Source organism: Lissotriton vulgaris, chromosome 2_1 (assembly GCF_964263255.1).
Source record: "Lissotriton vulgaris chromosome 2_1, aLisVul1.2, whole genome shotgun sequence".
Taxonomy (NCBI): Eukaryota; Metazoa; Chordata; class Amphibia; order Caudata; family Salamandridae; genus Lissotriton; species Lissotriton vulgaris.
In genome coordinates, this window is record NC_141687.1 from 1,187,507,835 (window position 1) to 1,187,531,084 (window position 23,250).

A 23,250-nucleotide genomic window follows, 5' to 3' on the forward strand; every position below is an offset into this window, starting at 1 on the left:
CCGACCACACATTATAACTCCAGCATCTCTATGTTAAAAACCATTTCCTAGGCAATATCTAGCCTCTGAAAACAATATGCAAGATCCATCGATAAATCTGGTGAAAGTCGCCAACATTTTGTGCATACTTGTGCCCTCACCTGAATGTAGCGCCACCTTGTAGACGTCGGAGGTAACTGCAGCTCAAAAAATGTTTCATCAGAGGGCAAGTTTAGAGGAATCCAAAAGGCAGATGTCCATGGAAAGAGCCCCCGACTGCAGCAGGAAGGTTGGATGCTTCAAATTTGCATAGTTTCCAGTCCAACGTCCTCTCATGTACCGAACGCTCCCAAACGCTCAAAAGCCTTACACCGGGCAAGCCCTCACCGGGTAGATCTCTGGCTCCCAGGTAAAGCCAAATCCTGAGCATGCTAGCACTAGGATCACAGAGAGAGAGAGACAGAGAGTGTTGGAGAGCTGCTGTCTTGATAAAGGCCTGAAACGGCTAGTGCGTAAGAGGGTCTGGACTATCAGTTATGACTGATTGTGAGAGGGGAAGATGAAGATTTTCTGCACCCAGCATGCCTTGCGATATAATTAGGCAAATGAGGTGAGAGCCCGACCAATGCCACTTCACTCCGCTGAATGCCTCCTCATCTGCATAAAGAGATCACCTTCATGAACGAGCAGAGTGGCGCAGCGGAAGCGTGCTGGGCCCATAACCCAGAGGTCGATGGATCGAAACCATCCTCTGCTAATTTTGCTTGACTTTCCTTCCAAGGACCAAGCTGTCATTTCCACACTGCCAGAAAGGAAAAGCGCAAGCTTGTGCCAGCTATGTGAGAAAAGACTTCTCAACTATCTGTGTCTGTGTAATACAAGAGTGTTCGTGAAAGGATCAACCCTGTACTTTGAAAGTAAAGACACACAACTATAACCATAAATGACTGGTGGGAGCTTCACACAACTTTCTGGGCATGCTTTGAATTTCATTCTTCCCTTTTTTTTCTGCTCTTATCTATCTCCTGGGCATTTCATGGAATGTTCTCTCTTTCTCTTCCCTGCTTTGCTTCCCATGCTGCCTATATATGCTGATTTCTACTTTTTGTACTGTTGCATTTCATTTCTTCTCTTCTGCACAACTTTGTCCTTGGTTTCAATCCCCAGTTCCTTACCCTCTGCAAAAAACGTTCTACTACTTCTCATGTTGGTATCGAAACCAAATGCACCATTGAAGCTGTTGCAAGATAGTCATTGATTTCGGGAACGTAATATTTAGAACCGAGAGCACACACATCAGAGGGCGTTGGTGGTATAGTGGTGAGCATAGCTGCTTCCCAAGCAGTTGACCCGGGTTCGATTCCCGGCCAACGCAGTGAAAATGCTTATATATTCTGCAAGCAGGACATATTTTAATGCAACATGTCTCAAAATGGAAATTTCATGAACAGATTAATCAGCCATATATAAAAAAATAAACAAATACATAGGCAAACATCTCAATCGCACCTTCTGATACATTCATTGTCCTAATATATGATAAGTTTTATAAAGCAGAGTCACAACTCACATGTGCTGGTAATAAATATGTTACAGTGGGCAAACAATGGAAGGGCTGAGGCCCGACCAGACATTATAACTCCAACATCTCTATGTTAAAAAGCATTTCTAGGCAATATCTAGCCTCTGAAAAAAATATGCAAGATCCACCGATAAATCTGGCAAAAGTCCCTAACATTTTGTGCATACTTGTGCACTTACCAGAATGTAGCGCCACCTTGTAGCTGTCGAAGGTAATTGCTGCTCACAAAATGTTTTATCAGAAGGCAAGTTGAGAGGAATCCTAGAGGCAGATGTCCATGGAAAGAGCCGCTCACTGCAGCAGGAATGTTGGATGCTTCAAATTCGCAGAGTTTCCTGTCCAACGTCCACTTACGTCCCGAACGCTCCCAAACGCTCAAAAGCCTCACACCGGGCAAGCCCTCACCGGGTAGATCTCTGGCTCCCAGGTAAAGCCAAATCCTGAGCATGCTAGTGCTAGGATCACAGAGAGAGAGAGAGAGGGTTCATGACATGCTGTCTTGATAAAGGTCTGAAACGGCTAGTGCCTAAGAGTGTCTGACTTTCAGTTATGACTGATTGTGAGAGGGGAAGATGAAGTTTTTCTGTACCCAGCATGCCTTGCAATATACTTAGGCAAATGAGGTGAGAGCCGTACCAATCCCACGCTACTCTGCTTAATGCTCCCTATCTGCATAAAAAGAACACTTTCACATCAGAGCAGAGTGGCTCAGCGGAAGCGTGCTGGGCCCATAACCCAGAGGTCGATGGATCGAAACCATCCTCTGCTAATTTTGCTTGACTTTCCTTCCAAGGACCAAGCTGTCATTTCCACGCTGCCAGCAAGGAAAAGCACAAGCTTGTGCCAGCTATGTGAGAAAATACTTGTCAAATATCTGTGTCTGCTGAAATACAAGAGAGGGATCATCAAATGATCCACCCTGTACTTTGAAAGTAAAGACACACAATAATAAGCATAAATGACTGGTGGGACCTTCAAACACTTTTATGGGCAGGCTTTGAATTTCATTCTTTCCTTTTTGTTCTGCTCTTATCTATCTCCTGGGCATTTAATTGAATGTTCTGTATTTCTCTTCCCTGTTTTGCTTCCCATGCTGCCTCTATATATTCTTATCTATTATTTGTAATGCAGCTTTCCATTCTTCTCTTCTGCACAGCTTTGTCCTTGGTTTCAATCCCAGTTCCTTACCCTCTGCAAAAAACTTTCTATTGCTTTTCATGTTGGTATCTAAACCAAATGCACCATTGAAGCTGGTGCAAGATAGTCATTGAACTCAGGATCCTAATGTTAAGAACCGAGAGCGCACAGATCAGAGGGCGTTGGTGGTATAGTGGTGAGCATAGCTGCCTTCCAAGTAGTTGACCCGGGTTCGATTCCCGGCCAACGCAGTACAAATACTTATATATTCTGCAAGCAGGATATATTTTAATGCAACATGTCACAAAATGGAAATATAATGAACAGATTAATCAGCCGTTATATAAAAAATAAACAAATATGTAGGCAAGCATCTCAATCGCCCCTTCTGCTATATTCATTGTCCTAATATATGATAAGTTTCATAAAGCAGAGTCACCACTCACATGTGCTGGTAAAAAATATTTACAGTGGGCAGACAATGAAAGGGCTGAGGCCCGACCACACATTATAACTCCAGCATCTCTATGTTAAAAACCATTTCCTAGGCAATATCTAGCCTCTGAAAACAATATGCAAGATCCATCGATAAATCTGGTGAAAGTCGCCAACATTTTGTGCATACTTGTGCCCTCACCTGAATGTAGCGCCACCTTGTAGACGTCGGAGGTAACTGCAGCTCAAAAAATGTTTCATCAGAGGGCAAGTTTAGAGGAATCCAAAAGGCAGATGTCCATGGAAAGAGCCCCCGACTGCAGCAGGAAGGTTGGATGCTTCAAATTTGCATAGTTTCCAGTCCAACGTCCTCTCATGTACCGAACGCTCCCAAAAGCTCAAAAGCCTTACACCGGGCAAGCCCTCACCGGGTAGATCTCTGGCTCCCAGGTAAAGCCAAATCCTGAGCATGCTAGCACTAGGATCACAGAGAGAGAGAGACAGAGAGTGTTGGAGAGCTGCTGTCTTGATAAAGGCCTGAAACGGCTAGTGCGTAAGAGGGTCTGGACTATCAGTTATGACTGATTGTGAGAGGGGAAGATGAAGATTTTCTGCACCCAGCATGCCTTGCGATATAATTAGGCAAATGAGGTGAGAGCCCGACCAATGCCACTTCACTCCGCTGAATGCCTCCTCATCTGCATAAAGAGATCACCTTCATGAACGAGCAGAGTGGCGCAGCGGAAGCGTGCTGGGCCCATAACCCAGAGGTCGATGGATCGAAACCATCCTCTGCTAATTTTGCTTGACTTTCCTTCCAAGGACGAAGCTGTCATTTCCACACTGCCAGAAAGGAAAAGCGCAAGCTTGTGCCAGCTATGTGAGAAAAGACTTCTCAACTATCTGTGTCTGTGTAATACAAGAGTGTTCGTGAAAGGATCAACCCTGTACTTTGAAAGTAAAGACACACAACTATAACCATAAATGACTGGTGGGAGCTTCACACAACTTTCTGGGCATGCTTTGAATTTCATTCTTCCCTTTTTTTTCTGCTCTTATCTATCTCCTGGGCATTTCATGGAATGTTCTCTCTTTCTCTTCCCTGCTTTGCTTCCCATGCTGCCTATATATGCTGATTTCTACTTTTTGTACTGTTGCATTTCATTTCTTCTCTTCTGCACAACTTTGTCCTTGGTTTCAATCCCCAGTTCCTTACCCTCTGCAAAAAACGTTCTACTACTTCTCATGTTGGTATCGAAACCAAATGCACCATTGAAGCTGTTGCAAGATAGTCATTGATTTCGGGAACGTAATATTTAGAACCGAGAGCACACACATCAGAGGGCGTTGGTGGTATAGTGGTGAGCATAGCTGCTTCCCAAGCAGTTGACCCGGGTTCGATTCCCGGCCAACGCAGTGAAAATGCTTATATATTCTGCAAGCAGGACATATTTTAATGCAACAGGTCTCAAAATGGAAATTTCATGAACAGATTAATCAGCCATATATAAAAAAATAAACAAATACATAGGCAAACATCTCAATCGCACCTTCTGATACATTCATTGTCCTAATATATGATAAGTTTTATAAAGCAGAGTCACAACTCACATGTGCTGGTAATAAATATGTTACAGTGGGCAAACAATGGAAGGGCTGAGGCCCGACCAGACATTATAACTCCAACATCTCTATGTTAAAAAGCATTTCTAGGCAATATCTAGCCTCTGAAAAAAATATGCAAGATCCACCGATAAATCTGGCAAAAGTCCCTAACATTTTGTGCATACTTGTGCACTTACCAGAATGTAGCGCCACCTTGTAGCTGTCGAAGGTAATTGCTGCTCACAAAATGTTTTATCAGAAGGCAAGTTGAGAGGAATCCTAGAGGCAGATGTCCATGGAAAGAGCCGCTCACTGCAGCAGGAATGTTGGATGCTTCAAATTCGCAGAGTTTCCTGTCCAACGTCCACTCACGTCCCGAACGCTCCCAAACGCTCAAAAGCCTCACACCGGGCAAGCCCTCACCGGGTAGATCTCTGGCTCCCAGGTAAAGCCAAATCCTGAGCATGCTAGTGCTAGGATCACAGAGAGAGAGAGAGAGGGTTCATGACATGCTGTCTTGATAAAGGTCTGAAACGGCTAGTGCCTAAGAGTGTCTGACTTTCAGTTATGACTGATTGTGAGAGGGGAAGATGAAGTTTTTCTGTACCCAGCATGCCTTGCAATATACTTAGGCAAATGAGGTGAGAGCCGTACCAATCCCACGCTACTCTGCTTAATGCTCCCTATCTGCATAAAAAGAACACTTTCACAACAGAGCAGAGTGGCGCAGCGGAAGCGTGCTGGGCCCATAACCCAGAGGTCGATGGATCGAAACCATCCTCTGCTAATTTTGCTTGACTTTCCTTCCAAGGACCAAGCTGTCATTTCCACGCTGCCAGCAAGGAAAAGCACAAGCTTGTGCCAGCTATGTGAGAAAATACTTGTCAAATATCTGTGTCTGCTGAAATACAAGAGAGGGATCATCAAATGATCCACCCTGTACTTTGAAAGTAAAGACACACAATAATAAGCATAAATGACTGGTGGGACCTTCAAACACTTTTATGGGCAGGCTTTGAATTTCATTCTTTCCTTTTTGTTCTGCTCTTATCTATCTCCTGGGCATTTAATTGAATGTTCTGTATTTCTCTTCCCTGTTTTGCTTCCCATGCTGCCTCTATATATTCTTATCTATTATTTGTAATGCAGCTTTCCATTCTTCTCTTCTGCACAGCTTTGTCCTTGGTTTCAATCCCAGTTCCTTACCCTCTGCAAAAAACTTTCTATTGCTTTTCATGTTGGTATCTAAACCAAATGCACCATTGAAGCTGGTGCAAGATAGTCATTGAACTCAGGATCCTAATGTTAAGAACCGAGAGCGCACAGATCAGAGGGCGTTGGTGGTATAGTGGTGAGCATAGCTGCCTTCCAAGCAGTTGACCCGGGTTCGATTCCCGGCCAACGCAGTACAAATACTTATATATTCTGCAAGCAGGATATATTTTAATGCAACATGTCACAAAATGGAAATATAATGAACAGATTAATCAGCCGTTATATAAAAAATAAACAAATATGTAGGCAAGCATCTCAATCGCCCCTTCTGCTATATTCATTGTCCTAATATATGATAAGTTTCATAAAGCAGAGTCACCACTCACATGTGCTGGTAAAAAATATTTACAGTGGGCAGACAATGAAAGGGCTGAGGCCCGACCACACATTATAACTCCAGCATCTCTATGTTAAAAACCATTTCCTAGGCAATATCTAGCCTCTGAAAACAATATGCAAGATCCATCGATAAATCTGGTGAAAGTCGCCAACATTTTGTGCATACTTGTGCCCTCACCTGAATGTAGCGCCACCTTGTAGACGTCGGAGGTAACTGCAGCTCAAAAAATGTTTCATCAGAGGGCAAGTTTAGAGGAATCCAAAAGGCAGATGTCCATGGAAAGAGCCCCCGACTGCAGCAGGAAGGTTGGATGCTTCAAATTTGCATAGTTTCCAGTCCAACGTCCTCTCATGTACCGAACGCTCCCAAACGCTCAAAAGCCTTACACCGGGCAAGCCCTCACCGGGTAGATCTCTGGCTCCCAGGTAAAGCCAAATCCTGAGCATGCTAGCACTAGGATCACAGAGAGAGAGAGACAGAGAGTGTTGGAGAGCTGCTGTCTTGATAAAGGCCTGAAACGGCTAGTGCGTAAGAGGGTCTGGACTATCAGTTATGACTGATTGTGAGAGGGGAAGATGAAGATTTTCTGCACCCAGCATGCCTTGCGATATAATTAGGCAAATGAGGTGAGAGCCCGACCAATGCCACTTCACTCCGCTGAATGCCTCCTCATCTGCATAAAGAGATCACCTTCATGAACGAGCAGAGTGGCGCAGCGGAAGCGTGCTGGGCCCATAACCCAGAGGTCGATGGATCGAAACCATCCTCTGCTAATTTTGCTTGACTTTCCTTCCAAGGACCAAGCTGTCATTTCCACACTGCCAGAAAGGAAAAGCGCAAGCTTGTGCCAGCTATGTGAGAAAAGACTTCTCAACTATCTGTGTCTGTGTAATACAAGAGTGTTCGTGAAAGGATCAACCCTGTACTTTGAAAGTAAAGACACACAACTATAACCATAAATGACTGGTGGGAGCTTCACACAACTTTCTGGGCATGCTTTGAATTTCATTCTTCCCTTTTTTTTCTGCTCTTATCTATCTCCTGGGCATTTCATGGAATGTTCTCTCTTTCTCTTCCCTGCTTTGCTTCCCATGCTGCCTATATATGCTGATTTCTACTTTTTGTACTGTTGCATTTCATTTCTTCTCTTCTGCACAACTTTGTCCTTGGTTTCAATCCCCAGTTCCTTACCCTCTGCAAAAAACGTTCTACTACTTCTCATGTTGGTATCGAAACCAAATGCACCATTGAAGCTGTTGCAAGATAGTCATTGATTTCGGGAACGTAATATTTAGAACCGAGAGCACACACATCAGAGGGCGTTGGTGGTATAGTGGTGAGCATAGCTGCTTCCCAAGCAGTTGACCCGGGTTCGATTCCCGGCCAACGCAGTGAAAATGCTTATATATTCTGCAAGCAGGACATATTTTAATGCAACATGTCTCAAAATGGAAATTTCATGAACAGATTAATCAGCCATATATAAAAAAATAAACAAATACATAGGCAAACATCTCAATCGCACCTTCTGATACATTCATTGTCCTAATATATGATAAGTTTTATAAAGCAGAGTCACAACTCACATGTGCTGGTAATAAATATGTTACAGTGGGCAAACAATGGAAGGGCTGAGGCCCGACCAGACATTATAACTCCAACATCTCTATGTTAAAAAGCATTTCTAGGCAATATCTAGCCTCTGAAAAAAATATGCAAGATCCACCGATAAATCTGGCAAAAGTCCCTAACATTTTGTGCATACTTGTGCACTTACCAGAATGTAGCGCCACCTTGTAGCTGTCGAAGGTAATTGCTGCTCACAAAATGTTTTATCAGAAGGCAAGTTGAGAGGAATCCTAGAGGCAGATGTCCATGGAAAGAGCCGCTCACTGCAGCAGGAATGTTGGATGCTTCAAATTCGCAGAGTTTCCTGTCCAACGTCCACTCACGTCCCGAACGCTCCCAAACGCTCAAAAGCCTCACACCGGGCAAGCCCTCACCGGGTAGATCTCTGGCTCCCAGGTAAAGCCAAATCCTGAGCATGCTAGTGCTAGGATCACAGAGAGAGAGAGAGAGGGTTCATGACATGCTGTCTTGATAAAGGTCTGAAACGGCTAGTGCCTAAGAGTGTCTGACTTTCAGTTATGACTGATTGTGAGAGGGGAAGATGAAGTTTTTCTGTACCCAGCATGCCTTGCAATATACTTAGGCAAATGAGGTGAGAGCCGTACCAATCCCACGCTACTCTGCTTAATGCTCCCTATCTGCATAAAAAGAACACTTTCACAACAGAGCAGAGTGGCGCAGCGGAAGCGTGCTGGGCCCATAACCCAGAGGTCGATGGATCGAAACCATCCTCTGCTAATTTTGCTTGACTTTCCTTCCAAGGACCAAGCTGTCATTTCCACGCTGCCAGCAAGGAAAAGCACAAGCTTGTGCCAGCTATGTGAGAAAATACTTGTCAAATATCTGTGTCTGCTGAAATACAAGAGAGGGATCATCAAATGATCCACCCTGTACTTTGAAAGTAAAGACACACAATAATAAGCATAAATGACTGGTGGGACCTTCAAACACTTTTATGGGCAGGCTTTGAATTTCATTCTTTCCTTTTTGTTCTGCTCTTATCTATCTCCTGGGCATTTAATTGAATGTTCTGTATTTCTCTTCCCTGTTTTGCTTCCCATGCTGCCTCTATATATTCTTATCTATTATTTGTAATGCAGCTTTCCATTCTTCTCTTCTGCACAGCTTTGTCCTTGGTTTCAATCCCAGTTCCTTACCCTCTGCAAAAAACTTTCTATTGCTTTTCATGTTGGTATCTAAACCAAATGCACCATTGAAGCTGGTGCAAGATAGTCATTGAACTCAGGATCCTAATGTTAAGAACCGAGAGCGCACAGATCAGAGGGCGTTGGTGGTATAGTGGTGAGCATAGCTGCCTTCCAAGCAGTTGACCCGGGTTCGATTCCCGGCCAACGCAGTACAAATACTTATATATTCTGCAAGCAGGATATATTTTAATGCAACATGTCACAAAATGGAAATATAATGAACAGATTAATCAGCCGTTATATAAAAAATAAACAAATATGTAGGCAAGCATCTCAATCGCCCCTTCTGCTATATTCATTGTCCTAATATATGATAAGTTTCATAAAGCAGAGTCACCACTCACATGTGCTGGTAAAAAATATTTACAGTGGGCAGACAATGAAAGGGCTGAGGCCCGACCACACATTATAACTCCAGCATCTCTATGTTAAAAACCATTTCCTAGGCAATATCTAGCCTCTGAAAACAATATGCAAGATCCATCGATAAATCTGGTGAAAGTCGCCAACATTTTGTGCATACTTGTGCCCTCACCTGAATGTAGCGCCACCTTGTAGACGTCGGAGGTAACTGCAGCTCAAAAAATGTTTCATCAGAGGGCAAGTTTAGAGGAATCCAAAAGGCAGATGTCCATGGAAAGAGCCCCCGACTGCAGCAGGAAGGTTGGATGCTTCAAATTTGCATAGTTTCCAGTCCAACGTCCTCTCATGTACCGAACGCTCCCAAACGCTCAAAAGCCTTACACCGGGCAAGCCCTCACCGGGTAGATCTCTGGCTCCCAGGTAAAGCCAAATCCTGAGCATGCTAGCACTAGGATCACAGAGAGAGAGAGACAGAGAGTGTTGGAGAGCTGCTGTCTTGATAAAGGCCTGAAACGGCTAGTGCGTAAGAGGGTCTGGACTATCAGTTATGACTGATTGTGAGAGGGGAAGATGAAGATTTTCTGCACCCAGCATGCCTTGCGATATAATTAGGCAAATGAGGTGAGAGCCCGACCAATGCCACTTCACTCCGCTGAATGCCTCCTCATCTGCATAAAGAGATCACCTTCATGAACGAGCAGAGTGGCGCAGCGGAAGCGTGCTGGGCCCATAACCCAGAGGTCGATGGATCGAAACCATCCTCTGCTAATTTTGCTTGACTTTCCTTCCAAGGACCAAGCTGTCATTTCCACACTGCCAGAAAGGAAAAGCGCAAGCTTGTGCCAGCTATGTGAGAAAAGACTTCTCAACTATCTGTGTCTGTGTAATACAAGAGTGTTCGTGAAAGGATCAACCCTGTACTTTGAAAGTAAAGACACACAACTATAACCATAAATGACTGGTGGGAGCTTCACACAACTTTCTGGGCATGCTTTGAATTTCATTCTTCCCTTTTTTTTCTGCTCTTATCTATCTCCTGGGCATTTCATGGAATGTTCTCTCTTTCTCTTCCCTGCTTTGCTTCCCATGCTGCCTATATATGCTGATTTCTACTTTTTGTACTGTTGCATTTCATTTCTTCTCTTCTGCACAACTTTGTCCTTGGTTTCAATCCCCAGTTCCTTACCCTCTGCAAAAAACGTTCTACTACTTCTCATGTTGGTATCGAAACCAAATGCACCATTGAAGCTGTTGCAAGATAGTCATTGATTTCGGGAACGTAATATTTAGAACCGAGAGCACACACATCAGAGGGCGTTGGTGGTATAGTGGTGAGCATAGCTGCTTCCCAAGCAGTTGACCCGGGTTCGATTCCCGGCCAACGCAGTGAAAATGCTTATATATTCTGCAAGCAGGACATATTTTAATGCAACATGTCTCAAAATGGAAATTTCATGAACAGATTAATCAGCCATATATAAAAAAATAAACAAATACATAGGCAAACATCTCAATCGCACCTTCTGATACATTCATTGTCCTAATATATGATAAGTTTTATAAAGCAGAGTCACAACTCACATGTGCTGGTAATAAATATGTTACAGTGGGCAAACAATGGAAGGGCTGAGGCCCGACCAGACATTATAACTCCAACATCTCTATGTTAAAAAGCATTTCTAGGCAATATCTAGCCTCTGAAAAAAATATGCAAGATCCACCGATAAATCTGGCAAAAGTCCCTAACATTTTGTGCATACTTGTGCACTTACCAGAATGTAGCGCCACCTTGTAGCTGTCGAAGGTAATTGCTGCTCACAAAATGTTTTATCAGAAGGCAAGTTGAGAGGAATCCTAGAGGCAGATGTCCATGGAAAGAGCCGCTCACTGCAGCAGGAATGTTGGATGCTTCAAATTCGCAGAGTTTCCTGTCCAACGTCCACTTACGTCCCGAACGCTCCCAAACGCTCAAAAGCCTCACACCGGGCAAGCCCTCACCGGGTAGATCTCTGGCTCCCAGGTAAAGCCAAATCCTGAGCATGCTAGTGCTAGGATCACAGAGAGAGAGAGAGAGGGTTCATGACATGCTGTCTTGATAAAGGTCTGAAACGGCTAGTGCCTAAGAGTGTCTGACTTTCAGTTATGACTGATTGTGAGAGGGGAAGATGAAGTTTTTCTGTACCCAGCATGCCTTGCAATATACTTAGGCAAATGAGGTGAGAGCCGTACCAATCCCACGCTACTCTGCTTAATGCTCCCTATCTGCATAAAAAGAACACTTTCACATCAGAGCAGAGTGGCTCAGCGGAAGCGTGCTGGGCCCATAACCCAGAGGTCGATGGATCGAAACCATCCTCTGCTAATTTTGCTTGACTTTCCTTCCAAGGACCAAGCTGTCATTTCCACGCTGCCAGCAAGGAAAAGCACAAGCTTGTGCCAGCTATGTGAGAAAATACTTGTCAAATATCTGTGTCTGCTGAAATACAAGAGAGGGATCATCAAATGATCCACCCTGTACTTTGAAAGTAAAGACACACAATAATAAGCATAAATGACTGGTGGGACCTTCAAACACTTTTATGGGCAGGCTTTGAATTTCATTCTTTCCTTTTTGTTCTGCTCTTATCTATCTCCTGGGCATTTAATTGAATGTTCTGTATTTCTCTTCCCTGTTTTGCTTCCCATGCTGCCTCTATATATTCTTATCTATTATTTGTAATGCAGCTTTCCATTCTTCTCTTCTGCACAGCTTTGTCCTTGGTTTCAATCCCAGTTCCTTACCCTCTGCAAAAAACTTTCTATTGCTTTTCATGTTGGTATCTAAACCAAATGCACCATTGAAGCTGGTGCAAGATAGTCATTGAACTCAGGATCCTAATGTTAAGAACCGAGAGCGCACAGATCAGAGGGCGTTGGTGGTATAGTGGTGAGCATAGCTGCCTTCCAAGTAGTTGACCCGGGTTCGATTCCCGGCCAACGCAGTACAAATACTTATATATTCTGCAAGCAGGATATATTTTAATGCAACATGTCACAAAATGGAAATATAATGAACAGATTAATCAGCCGTTATATAAAAAATAAACAAATATGTAGGCAAGCATCTCAATCGCCCCTTCTGCTATATTCATTGTCCTAATATATGATAAGTTTCATAAAGCAGAGTCACCACTCACATGTGCTGGTAAAAAATATTTACAGTGGGCAGACAATGAAAGGGCTGAGGCCCGACCACACATTATAACTCCAGCATCTCTATGTTAAAAACCATTTCCTAGGCAATATCTAGCCTCTGAAAACAATATGCAAGATCCATCGATAAATCTGGTGAAAGTCGCCAACATTTTGTGCATACTTGTGCCCTCACCTGAATGTAGCGCCACCTTGTAGACGTCGGAGGTAACTGCAGCTCAAAAAATGTTTCATCAGAGGGCAAGTTTAGAGGAATCCAAAAGGCAGATGTCCATGGAAAGAGCCCCCGACTGCAGCAGGAAGGTTGGATGCTTCAAATTTGCATAGTTTCCAGTCCAACGTCCTCTCATGTACCGAACGCTCCCAAAAGCTCAAAAGCCTTACACCGGGCAAGCCCTCACCGGGTAGATCTCTGGCTCCCAGGTAAAGCCAAATCCTGAGCATGCTAGCACTAGGATCACAGAGAGAGAGAGACAGAGAGTGTTGGAGAGCTGCTGTCTTGATAAAGGCCTGAAACGGCTAGTGCGTAAGAGGGTCTGGACTATCAGTTATGACTGATTGTGAGAGGGGAAGATGAAGATTTTCTGCACCCAGCATGCCTTGCGATATAATTAGGCAAATGAGGTGAGAGCCCGACCAATGCCACTTCACTCCGCTGAATGCCTCCTCATCTGCATAAAGAGATCACCTTCATGAACGAGCAGAGTGGCGCAGCGGAAGCGTGCTGGGCCCATAACCCAGAGGTCGATGGATCGAAACCATCCTCTGCTAATTTTGCTTGACTTTCCTTCCAAGGACGAAGCTGTCATTTCCACACTGCCAGAAAGGAAAAGCGCAAGCTTGTGCCAGCTATGTGAGAAAAGACTTCTCAACTATCTGTGTCTGTGTAATACAAGAGTGTTCGTGAAAGGATCAACCCTGTACTTTGAAAGTAAAGACACACAACTATAACCATAAATGACTGGTGGGAGCTTCACACAACTTTCTGGGCATGCTTTGAATTTCATTCTTCCCTTTTTTTTCTGCTCTTATCTATCTCCTGGGCATTTCATGGAATGTTCTCTCTTTCTCTTCCCTGCTTTGCTTCCCATGCTGCCTATATATGCTGATTTCTACTTTTTGTACTGTTGCATTTCATTTCTTCTCTTCTGCACAACTTTGTCCTTGGTTTCAATCCCCAGTTCCTTACCCTCTGCAAAAAACGTTCTACTACTTCTCATGTTGGTATCGAAACCAAATGCACCATTGAAGCTGTTGCAAGATAGTCATTGATTTCGGGAACGTAATATTTAGAACCGAGAGCACACACATCAGAGGGCGTTGGTGGTATAGTGGTGAGCATAGCTGCTTCCCAAGCAGTTGACCCGGGTTCGATTCCCGGCCAACGCAGTGAAAATGCTTATATATTCTGCAAGCAGGACATATTTTAATGCAACAGGTCTCAAAATGGAAATTTCATGAACAGATTAATCAGCCATATATAAAAAAATAAACAAATACATAGGCAAACATCTCAATCGCACCTTCTGATACATTCATTGTCCTAATATATGATAAGTTTTATAAAGCAGAGTCACAACTCACATGTGCTGGTAATAAATATGTTACAGTGGGCAAACAATGGAAGGGCTGAGGCCCGACCAGACATTATAACTCCAACATCTCTATGTTAAAAAGCATTTCTAGGCAATATCTAGCCTCTGAAAAAAATATGCAAGATCCACCGATAAATCTGGCAAAAGTCCCTAACATTTTGTGCATACTTGTGCACTTACCAGAATGTAGCGCCACCTTGTAGCTGTCGAAGGTAATTGCTGCTCACAAAATGTTTTATCAGAAGGCAAGTTGAGAGGAATCCTAGAGGCAGATGTCCATGGAAAGAGCCGCTCACTGCAGCAGGAATGTTGGATGCTTCAAATTCGCAGAGTTTCCTGTCCAACGTCCACTCACGTCCCGAACGCTCCCAAACGCTCAAAAGCCTCACACCGGGCAAGCCCTCACCGGGTAGATCTCTGGCTCCCAGGTAAAGCCAAATCCTGAGCATGCTAGTGCTAGGATCACAGAGAGAGAGAGAGAGGGTTCATGACATGCTGTCTTGATAAAGGTCTGAAACGGCTAGTGCCTAAGAGTGTCTGACTTTCAGTTATGACTGATTGTGAGAGGGGAAGATGAAGTTTTTCTGTACCCAGCATGCCTTGCAATATACTTAGGCAAATGAGGTGAGAGCCGTACCAATCCCACGCTACTCTGCTTAATGCTCCCTATCTGCATAAAAAGAACACTTTCACAACAGAGCAGAGTGGCGCAGCGGAAGCGTGCTGGGCCCATAACCCAGAGGTCGATGGATCGAAACCATCCTCTGCTAATTTTGCTTGACTTTCCTTCCAAGGACCAAGCTGTCATTTCCACGCTGCCAGCAAGGAAAAGCACAAGCTTGTGCCAGCTATGTGAGAAAATACTTGTCAAATATCTGTGTCTGCTGAAATACAAGAGAGGGATCATCAAATGATCCACCCTGTACTTTGAAAGTAAAGACACACAATAATAAGCATAAATGACTGGTGGGACCTTCAAACACTTTTATGGGCAGGCTTTGAATTTCATTCTTTCCTTTTTGTTCTGCTCTTATCTATCTCCTGGGCATTTAATTGAATGTTCTGTATTTCTCTTCCCTGTTTTGCTTCCCATGCTGCCTCTATATATTCTTATCTATTATTTGTAATGCAGCTTTCCATTCTTCTCTTCTGCACAGCTTTGTCCTTGGTTTCAATCCCAGTTCCTTACCCTCTGCAAAAAACTTTCTATTGCTTTTCATGTTGGTATCTAAACCAAATGCACCATTGAAGCTGGTGCAAGATAGTCATTGAACTCAGGATCCTAATGTTAAGAACCGAGAGCGCACAGATCAGAGGGCGTTGGTGGTATAGTGGTGAGCATAGCTGCCTTCCAAGCAGTTGACCCGGGTTCGATTCCCGGCCAACGCAGTACAAATACTTATATATTCTGCAAGCAGGATATATTTTAATGCAACATGTCACAAAATGGAAATATAATGAACAGATTAATCAGCCGTTATATAAAAAATAAACAAATATGTAGGCAAGCATCTCAATCGCCCCTTCTGCTATATTCATTGTCCTAATATATGATAAGTTTCATAAAGCAGAGTCACCACTCACATGTGCTGGTAAAAAATATTTACAGTGGGCAGACAATGAAAGGGCTGAGGCCCGACCACACATTATAACTCCAGCATCTCTATGTTAAAAACCATTTCCTAGGCAATATCTAGCCTCTGAAAACAATATGCAAGATCCATCGATAAATCTGGTGAAAGTCGCCAACATTTTGTGCATACTTGTGCCCTCACCTGAATGTAGCGCCACCTTGTAGACGTCGGAGGTAACTGCAGCTCAAAAAATGTTTCATCAGAGGGCAAGTTTAGAGGAATCCAAAAGGCAGATGTCCATGGAAAGAGCCCCCGACTGCAGCAGGAAGGTTGGATGCTTCAAATTTGCATAGTTTCCAGTCCAACGTCCTCTCATGTACCGAACGCTCCCAAACGCTCAAAAGCCTTACACCGGGCAAGCCCTCACCGGGTAGATCTCTGGCTCCCAGGTAAAGCCAAATCCTGAGCATGCTAGCACTAGGATCACAGAGAGAGAGAGACAGAGAGTGTTGGAGAGCTGCTGTCTTGATAAAGGCCTGAAACGGCTAGTGCGTAAGAGGGTCTGGACTATCAGTTATGACTGATTGTGAGAGGGGAAGATGAAGATTTTCTGCACCCAGCATGCCTTGCGATATAATTAGGCAAATGAGGTGAGAGCCCGACCAATGCCACTTCACTCCGCTGAATGCCTCCTCATCTGCATAAAGAGATCACCTTCATGAACGAGCAGAGTGGCGCAGCGGAAGCGTGCTGGGCCCATAACCCAGAGGTCGATGGATCGAAACCATCCTCTGCTAATTTTGCTTGACTTTCCTTCCAAGGACCAAGCTGTCATTTCCACACTGCCAGAAAGGAAAAGCGCAAGCTTGTGCCAGCTATGTGAGAAAAGACTTCTCAACTATCTGTGTCTGTGTAATACAAGAGTGTTCGTGAAAGGATCAACCCTGTACTTTGAAAGTAAAGACACACAACTATAACCATAAATGACTGGTGGGAGCTTCACACAACTTTCTGGGCATGCTTTGAATTTCATTCTTCCCTTTTTTTTCTGCTCTTATCTATCTCCTGGGCATTTCATGGAATGTTCTCTCTTTCTCTTCCCTGCTTTGCTTCCCATGCTGCCTATATATGCTGATTTCTACTTTTTGTACTGTTGCATTTCATTTCTTCTCTTCTGCACAACTTTGTCCTTGGTTTCAATCCCCAGTTCCTTACCCTCTGCAAAAAACGTTCTACTACTTCTCATGTTGGTATCGAAACCAAATGCACCATTGAAGCTGTTGCAAGATAGTCATTGATTTCGGGAACGTAATATTTAGAACCGAGAGCACACACATCAGAGGGCGTTGGTGGTATAGTGGTGAGCATAGCTGCTTCCCAAGCAGTTGACCCGGGTTCGATTCCCGGCCAACGCAGTGAAAATGCTTATATATTCTGCAAGCAGGACATATTTTAATGCAACATGTCTCAAAATGGAAATTTCATGAACAGATTAATCAGCCATATATAAAAAAATAAACAAATACATAGGCAAACATCTCAATCGCACCTTCTGATACATTCATTGTCCTAATATATGATAAGTTTTATAAAGCAGAGTCACAACTCACATGTGCTGGTAATAAATATGTTACAGTGGGCAAACAATGGAAGGGCTGAGGCCCGACCAGACATTATAACTCCAACATCTCTATGTTAAAAAGCATTTCTAGGCAATATCTAGCCTCTGAAAAAAATATGCAAGATCCACCGATAAATCTGGCAAAAGTCCCTAACATTTTGTGCATACTTGTGCACTTACCAGAATGTAGCGCCACCTTGTAGCTGTCGAAGGTAATTGCTGCTCACAAAATGTTTTATCAGAAGGCAAGTTGAGAGGAATCCTAGAGGCAGATGTCCATGGAAAGAGCCGCTCACTGCAGCAGGAATGTTGGATGCTTCAAATTCGCAGAGTTTCCTGTCCAACGTCCACAACGCTCCCAAACGCTCAAAAGCCTCACACCGGGCAAGCCCTCACCGGGTAGATCTCTGGCTCCCAGGTAAAGCCAAATCCTGAGCATGCTAGTGCTAGGATCACAGAGAGAGAGAGAGAGGGTTCATGACATGCTGTCTTGATAAAGGTCTGAAACGGCTAGTGCCTAAGAGTGTCTGACTTTCAGTTATGACTGATTGTGAGAGGGGAAGATGAAGTTTTTCTGTACCCAGCATGCCTTGCAATATACTTAGGCAAATGAGGTGAGAGCCGTACCAATCCCACGCTACTCTGCTTAATGCTCCCTATCTGCATAAAAAGAACACTTTCACATCAGAGCAGAGTGGCTCAGCGGAAGCGTGCTGGGCCCATAACCCAGAGGTCGATGGATCGAAACCATCCTCTGCTAATTTTGCTTGACTTTCCTTCCAAGGACCAAGCTGTCATTTCCACGCTGCCAGCAAGGAAAAGCACAAGCTTGTGCCAGCTATGTGAGAAAATACTTGTCAAATATCTGTGTCTGCTGAAATACAAGAGAGGGATCATCAAATGATCCACCCTGTACTTTGAAAGTAAAGACACACAATAATAAGCATAAATGACTGGTGGGACCTTCAAACACTTTTATGGGCAGGCTTTGAATTTCATTCTTTCCTTTTTGTTCTGCTCTTATCTATCTCCTGGGCATTTAATTGAATGTTCTGTATTTCTCTTCCCTGTTTTGCTTCCCATGCTGCCTCTATATATTCTTATCTATTATTTGTAATGCAGCTTTCCATTCTTCTCTTCTGCACAGCTTTGTCCTTGGTTTCAATCCCAGTTCCTTACCCTCTGCAAAAAACTTTCTATTGCTTTTCATGTTGGTATCTAAACCAAATGCACCATTGAAGCTGGTGCAAGATAGTCATTGAACTCAGGATCCTAATGTTAAGAACCGAGAGCGCACAGATCAGAGGGCGTTGGTGGTATAGTGGTGAGCATAGCTGCCTTCCAAGCAGTTGACCCGGGTTCGATTCCCGGCCAACGCAGTACAAATACTTATATATTCTGCAAGCAGGATATATTTTAATGCAACATGTCACAAAATGGAAATATAATGAACAGATTAATCAGCCGTTATATAAAAAATAAACAAATATGTAGGCAAGCATCTCAATCGCCCCTTCTGCTATATTCATTGTCCTAATATATGATAAGTTTCATAAAGCAGAGTCACCACTCACATGTGCTGGTAAAAAATATTTACAGTGGGCAGACAATGAAAGGGCTGAGGCCCGACCACACATTATAACTCCAGCATCTCTATGTTAAAAACCATTTCCTAGGCAATATCTAGCCTCTGAAAACAATATGCAAGATCCATCGATAAATCTGGTGAAAGTCGCCAACATTTTGTGCATACTTGTGCCCTCACCTGAATGTAGCGCCACCTTGTAGACGTCGGAGGTAACTGCAGCTCAAAAAATGTTTCATCAGAGGGCAAGTTTAGAGGAATCCAAAAGGCAGATGTCCATGGAAAGAGCCCCCGACTGCAGCAGGAAGGTTGGATGCTTCAAATTTGCATAGTTTCCAGTCCAACGTCCTCTCATGTACCGAACGCTCCCAAACGCTCAAAAGCCTTACACCGGGCAAGCCCTCACCGGGTAGATCTCTGGCTCCCAGGTAAAGCCAAATCCTGAGCATGCTAGCACTAGGATCACAGAGAGAGAGAGACAGAGAGTGTTGGAGAGCTGCTGTCTTGATAAAGGCCTGAAACGGCTAGTGCGTAAGAGGGTCTGGACTATCAGTTATGACTGATTGTGAGAGGGGAAGATGAAGATTTTCTGCACCCAGCATGCCTTGCGATATAATTAGGCAAATGAGGTGAGAGCCCGACCAATGCCACTTCACTCCGCTGAATGCCTCCTCATCTGCATAAAGAGATCACCTTCATGAACGAGCAGAGTGGCGCAGCGGAAGCGTGCTGGGCCCATAACCCAGAGGTCGATGGATCGAAACCATCCTCTGCTAATTTTGCTTGACTTTCCTTCCAAGGACCAAGCTGTCATTTCCACACTGCCAGAAAGGAAAAGCGCAAGCTTGTGCCAGCTATGTGAGAAAAGACTTCTCAACTATCTGTGTCTGTGTAATACAAGAGTGTTCGTGAAAGGATCAACCCTGTACTTTGAAAGTAAAGACACACAACTATAACCATAAATGACTGGTGGGAGCTTCACACAACTTTCTGGGCATGCTTTGAATTTCATTCTTCCCTTTTTTTTCTGCTCTTATCTATCTCCTGGGCATTTCATGGAATGTTCTCTCTTTCTCTTCCCTGCTTTGCTTCCCATGCTGCCTATATATGCTGATTTCTACTTTTTGTACTGTTGCATTTCATTTCTTCTCTTCTGCACAACTTTGTCCTTGGTTTCAATCCCCAGTTCCTTACCCTCTGCAAAAAACGTTCTACTACTTCTCATGTTGGTATCGAAACCAAATGCACCATTGAAGCTGTTGCAAGATAGTCATTGATTTCGGGAACGTAATATTTAGAACCGAGAGCACACACATCAGAGGGCGTTGGTGGTATAGTGGTGAGCATAGCTGCTTCCCAAGCAGTTGACCCGGGTTCGATTCCCGGCCAACGCAGTGAAAATGCTTATATATTCTGCAAGCAGGACATATTTTAATGCAACATGTCTCAAAATGGAAATTTCATGAACAGATTAATCAGCCATATATAAAAAAATAAACAAATACATAGGCAAACATCTCAATCGCACCTTCTGATACATTCATTGTCCTAATATATGATAAGTTTTATAAAGCAGAGTCACAACTCACATGTGCTGGTAATAAATATGTTACAGTGGGCAAACAATGGAAGGGCTGAGGCCCGACCAGACATTATAACTCCAACATCTCTATGTTAAAAAGCATTTCTAGGCAATATCTAGCCTCTGAAAAAAATATGCAAGATCCACCGATAAATCTGGCAAAAGTCCCTAACATTTTGTGCATACTTGTGCACTTACCAGAATGTAGCGCCACCTTGTAGCTGTCGAAGGTAATTGCTGCTCACAAAATGTTTTATCAGAAGGCAAGTTGAGAGGAATCCTAGAGGCAGATGTCCATGGAAAGAGCCGCTCACTGCAGCAGGAATGTTGGATGCTTCAAATTCGCAGAGTTTCCTGTCCAACGTCCACTTACGTCCCGAACGCTCCCAAACGCTCAAAAGCCTCACACCGGGCAAGCCCTCACCGGGTAGATCTCTGGCTCCCAGGTAAAGCCAAATCCTGAGCATGCTAGTGCTAGGATCACAGAGAGAGAGAGAGAGGGTTCATGACATGCTGTCTTGATAAAGGTCTGAAACGGCTAGTGCCTAAGAGTGTCTGACTTTCAGTTATGACTGATTGTGAGAGGGGAAGATGAAGTTTTTCTGTACCCAGCATGCCTTGCAATATACTTAGGCAAATGAGGTGAGAGCCGTACCAATCCCACGCTACTCTGCTTAATGCTCCCTATCTGCATAAAAAGAACACTTTCACATCAGAGCAGAGTGGCTCAGCGGAAGCGTGCTGGGCCCATAACCCAGAGGTCGATGGATCGAAACCATCCTCTGCTAATTTTGCTTGACTTTCCTTCCAAGGACCAAGCTGTCATTTCCACGCTGCCAGCAAGGAAAAGCACAAGCTTGTGCCAGCTATGTGAGAAAATACTTGTCAAATATCTGTGTCTGCTGAAATACAAGAGAGGGATCATCAAATGATCCACCCTGTACTTTGAAAGTAAAGACACACAATAATAAGCATAAATGACTGGTGGGACCTTCAAACACTTTTATGGGCAGGCTTTGAATTTCATTCTTTCCTTTTTGTTCTGCTCTTATCTATCTCCTGGGCATTTAATTGAATGTTCTGTATTTCTCTTCCCTGTTTTGCTTCCCATGCTGCCTCTATATATTCTTATCTATTATTTGTAATGCAGCTTTCCATTCTTCTCTTCTGCACAGCTTTGTCCTTGGTTTCAATCCCAGTTCCTTACCCTCTGCAAAAAACTTTCTATTGCTTTTCATGTTGGTATCTAAACCAAATGCACCATTGAAGCTGGTGCAAGATAGTCATTGAACTCAGGATCCTAATGTTAAGAACCGAGAGCGCACAGATCAGAGGGCGTTGGTGGTATAGTGGTGAGCATAGCTGCCTTCCAAGTAGTTGACCCGGGTTCGATTCCCGGCCAACGCAGTACAAATACTTATATATTCTGCAAGCAGGATATATTTTAATGCAACATGTCACAAAATGGAAATATAATGAACAGATTAATCAGCCGTTATATAAAAAATAAACAAATATGTAGGCAAGCATCTCAATCGCCCCTTCTGCTATATTCATTGTCCTAATATATGATAAGTTTCATAAAGCAGAGTCACCACTCACATGTGCTGGTAAAAAATATTTACAGTGGGCAGACAATGAAAGGGCTGAGGCCCGACCACACATTATAACTCCAGCATCTCTATGTTAAAAACCATTTCCTAGGCAATATCTAGCCTCTGAAAACAATATGCAAGATCCATCGATAAATCTGGTGAACGTCGCCAACATTTTGTGCATACTTGTGCCCTCACCTGAATGTAGCGCCACCTTGTAGACGTCGGAGGTAACTGCAGCTCAAAAAATGTTTCATCAGCAGGCAAGTTTAGAGGAATCCAAAAGGCAGATGTCCATGGAAAGAGCCCCCGACTGCAGCAGGAAGGTTGGATGCTTCAAATTTGCATAGTTTCCAGTCCAACGTCCTCTCATGTACCGAACGCTCCCAAACGCTCAAAAGCCTTACACCGGGCAAGCCCTCACCGGGTAGATCTCTGGCTTCCAGGTAAAGCCAAATCCTGAGCATGCTAGCACTAGGATCACAGAGAGAGAGAGACAGAGAGTGTCGGAGAGCTGCTGTCTTGATAAAGGCCTGAAACGGCTAGTGCCTAAGAGTGTCTGGACTATCAGTTATGACTGATTGTGAGAGGGGAAGATGAAGATTTTCTGCACCCAGCATGCCTTGCGATATAATTAGGCAAATGAGGTGAGAGCCCGACCAATCCCACTTCACTCCGCTGAATGCCTCCTCATCTGCATAAAGAGATAACTTTCACGAACGAGCAGAGAGGCGCAGCGGAAGCGTGCTGGGCCCATAACCCAGAGGTCGATGGATCGAAACCATTCGCTGCTAATTTTGCTTGACTTTCCTTCCAAGGACCAAGCTGTCATTTCCACACTGCCAGAAAGGAAAAGCGCAAGCTTGTGCCAGCTATGTGAGAAAAGACTTCTCAACTATCTGTGTCTGTGTAATACAAGAGTGTTCGTGAAAGGATCAACCCTGTACTTTGAA

The 23,250-nt window shown here is 43.9% G+C and overlaps 24 non-coding genes across 24 annotated transcripts; all 24 read left to right on the forward strand.

Annotated features, from left to right (window-relative positions):
• The first annotated feature begins 664 nt into the window (after window positions 1-664).
• On the forward strand, window positions 665-736 carry TRNAM-CAU (transfer RNA methionine (anticodon CAU)). Its single transcript has one exon. It is a non-coding gene; the product is annotated as a tRNA-Met (tRNA).
• Window positions 737-1,282: 546 nt separating this feature from the next.
• TRNAG-CCC (transfer RNA glycine (anticodon CCC)) lies at window positions 1,283-1,354 on the forward strand. The gene has a single exon. It is a non-coding gene; the product is annotated as a tRNA-Gly (tRNA).
• Window positions 1,355-2,877: 1,523 nt separating this feature from the next.
• TRNAG-UCC (transfer RNA glycine (anticodon UCC)) lies at window positions 2,878-2,949 on the forward strand. Its single transcript has one exon. It is a non-coding gene; the product is annotated as a tRNA-Gly (tRNA).
• Window positions 2,950-3,859: 910 nt separating this feature from the next.
• Window positions 3,860-3,931, forward strand: TRNAM-CAU (transfer RNA methionine (anticodon CAU)). Its single transcript has one exon. It is a non-coding gene; the product is annotated as a tRNA-Met (tRNA).
• A 546-nt stretch (window positions 3,932-4,477) lies between these two features.
• Window positions 4,478-4,549, forward strand: TRNAG-CCC (transfer RNA glycine (anticodon CCC)). Its single transcript has one exon. It is a non-coding gene; the product is annotated as a tRNA-Gly (tRNA).
• Window positions 4,550-5,453: 904 nt separating this feature from the next.
• On the forward strand, window positions 5,454-5,525 carry TRNAM-CAU (transfer RNA methionine (anticodon CAU)). Its single transcript has one exon. It is a non-coding gene; the product is annotated as a tRNA-Met (tRNA).
• A 547-nt stretch (window positions 5,526-6,072) lies between these two features.
• TRNAG-UCC (transfer RNA glycine (anticodon UCC)) lies at window positions 6,073-6,144 on the forward strand. Its single transcript has one exon. It is a non-coding gene; the product is annotated as a tRNA-Gly (tRNA).
• Window positions 6,145-7,054: 910 nt separating this feature from the next.
• TRNAM-CAU (transfer RNA methionine (anticodon CAU)) lies at window positions 7,055-7,126 on the forward strand. The gene has a single exon. It is a non-coding gene; the product is annotated as a tRNA-Met (tRNA).
• A 546-nt stretch (window positions 7,127-7,672) lies between these two features.
• Window positions 7,673-7,744, forward strand: TRNAG-CCC (transfer RNA glycine (anticodon CCC)). The gene has a single exon. It is a non-coding gene; the product is annotated as a tRNA-Gly (tRNA).
• Window positions 7,745-8,648: 904 nt separating this feature from the next.
• TRNAM-CAU (transfer RNA methionine (anticodon CAU)) lies at window positions 8,649-8,720 on the forward strand. The gene has a single exon. It is a non-coding gene; the product is annotated as a tRNA-Met (tRNA).
• Window positions 8,721-9,267: 547 nt separating this feature from the next.
• On the forward strand, window positions 9,268-9,339 carry TRNAG-UCC (transfer RNA glycine (anticodon UCC)). Its single transcript has one exon. It is a non-coding gene; the product is annotated as a tRNA-Gly (tRNA).
• Window positions 9,340-10,249: 910 nt separating this feature from the next.
• Window positions 10,250-10,321, forward strand: TRNAM-CAU (transfer RNA methionine (anticodon CAU)). The gene has a single exon. It is a non-coding gene; the product is annotated as a tRNA-Met (tRNA).
• Window positions 10,322-10,867: 546 nt separating this feature from the next.
• On the forward strand, window positions 10,868-10,939 carry TRNAG-CCC (transfer RNA glycine (anticodon CCC)). The gene has a single exon. It is a non-coding gene; the product is annotated as a tRNA-Gly (tRNA).
• Window positions 10,940-12,462: 1,523 nt separating this feature from the next.
• Window positions 12,463-12,534, forward strand: TRNAG-UCC (transfer RNA glycine (anticodon UCC)). The gene has a single exon. It is a non-coding gene; the product is annotated as a tRNA-Gly (tRNA).
• A 910-nt stretch (window positions 12,535-13,444) lies between these two features.
• Window positions 13,445-13,516, forward strand: TRNAM-CAU (transfer RNA methionine (anticodon CAU)). Its single transcript has one exon. It is a non-coding gene; the product is annotated as a tRNA-Met (tRNA).
• Window positions 13,517-14,062: 546 nt separating this feature from the next.
• On the forward strand, window positions 14,063-14,134 carry TRNAG-CCC (transfer RNA glycine (anticodon CCC)). The gene has a single exon. It is a non-coding gene; the product is annotated as a tRNA-Gly (tRNA).
• A 904-nt stretch (window positions 14,135-15,038) lies between these two features.
• TRNAM-CAU (transfer RNA methionine (anticodon CAU)) lies at window positions 15,039-15,110 on the forward strand. Its single transcript has one exon. It is a non-coding gene; the product is annotated as a tRNA-Met (tRNA).
• Window positions 15,111-15,657: 547 nt separating this feature from the next.
• On the forward strand, window positions 15,658-15,729 carry TRNAG-UCC (transfer RNA glycine (anticodon UCC)). Its single transcript has one exon. It is a non-coding gene; the product is annotated as a tRNA-Gly (tRNA).
• A 910-nt stretch (window positions 15,730-16,639) lies between these two features.
• TRNAM-CAU (transfer RNA methionine (anticodon CAU)) lies at window positions 16,640-16,711 on the forward strand. Its single transcript has one exon. It is a non-coding gene; the product is annotated as a tRNA-Met (tRNA).
• Window positions 16,712-17,257: 546 nt separating this feature from the next.
• Window positions 17,258-17,329, forward strand: TRNAG-CCC (transfer RNA glycine (anticodon CCC)). Its single transcript has one exon. It is a non-coding gene; the product is annotated as a tRNA-Gly (tRNA).
• A 1,513-nt stretch (window positions 17,330-18,842) lies between these two features.
• Window positions 18,843-18,914, forward strand: TRNAG-UCC (transfer RNA glycine (anticodon UCC)). The gene has a single exon. It is a non-coding gene; the product is annotated as a tRNA-Gly (tRNA).
• A 910-nt stretch (window positions 18,915-19,824) lies between these two features.
• TRNAM-CAU (transfer RNA methionine (anticodon CAU)) lies at window positions 19,825-19,896 on the forward strand. Its single transcript has one exon. It is a non-coding gene; the product is annotated as a tRNA-Met (tRNA).
• A 546-nt stretch (window positions 19,897-20,442) lies between these two features.
• TRNAG-CCC (transfer RNA glycine (anticodon CCC)) lies at window positions 20,443-20,514 on the forward strand. Its single transcript has one exon. It is a non-coding gene; the product is annotated as a tRNA-Gly (tRNA).
• A 1,523-nt stretch (window positions 20,515-22,037) lies between these two features.
• Window positions 22,038-22,109, forward strand: TRNAG-UCC (transfer RNA glycine (anticodon UCC)). The gene has a single exon. It is a non-coding gene; the product is annotated as a tRNA-Gly (tRNA).
• The last annotated feature ends 1,141 nt before the right edge of the window (window positions 22,110-23,250 follow it).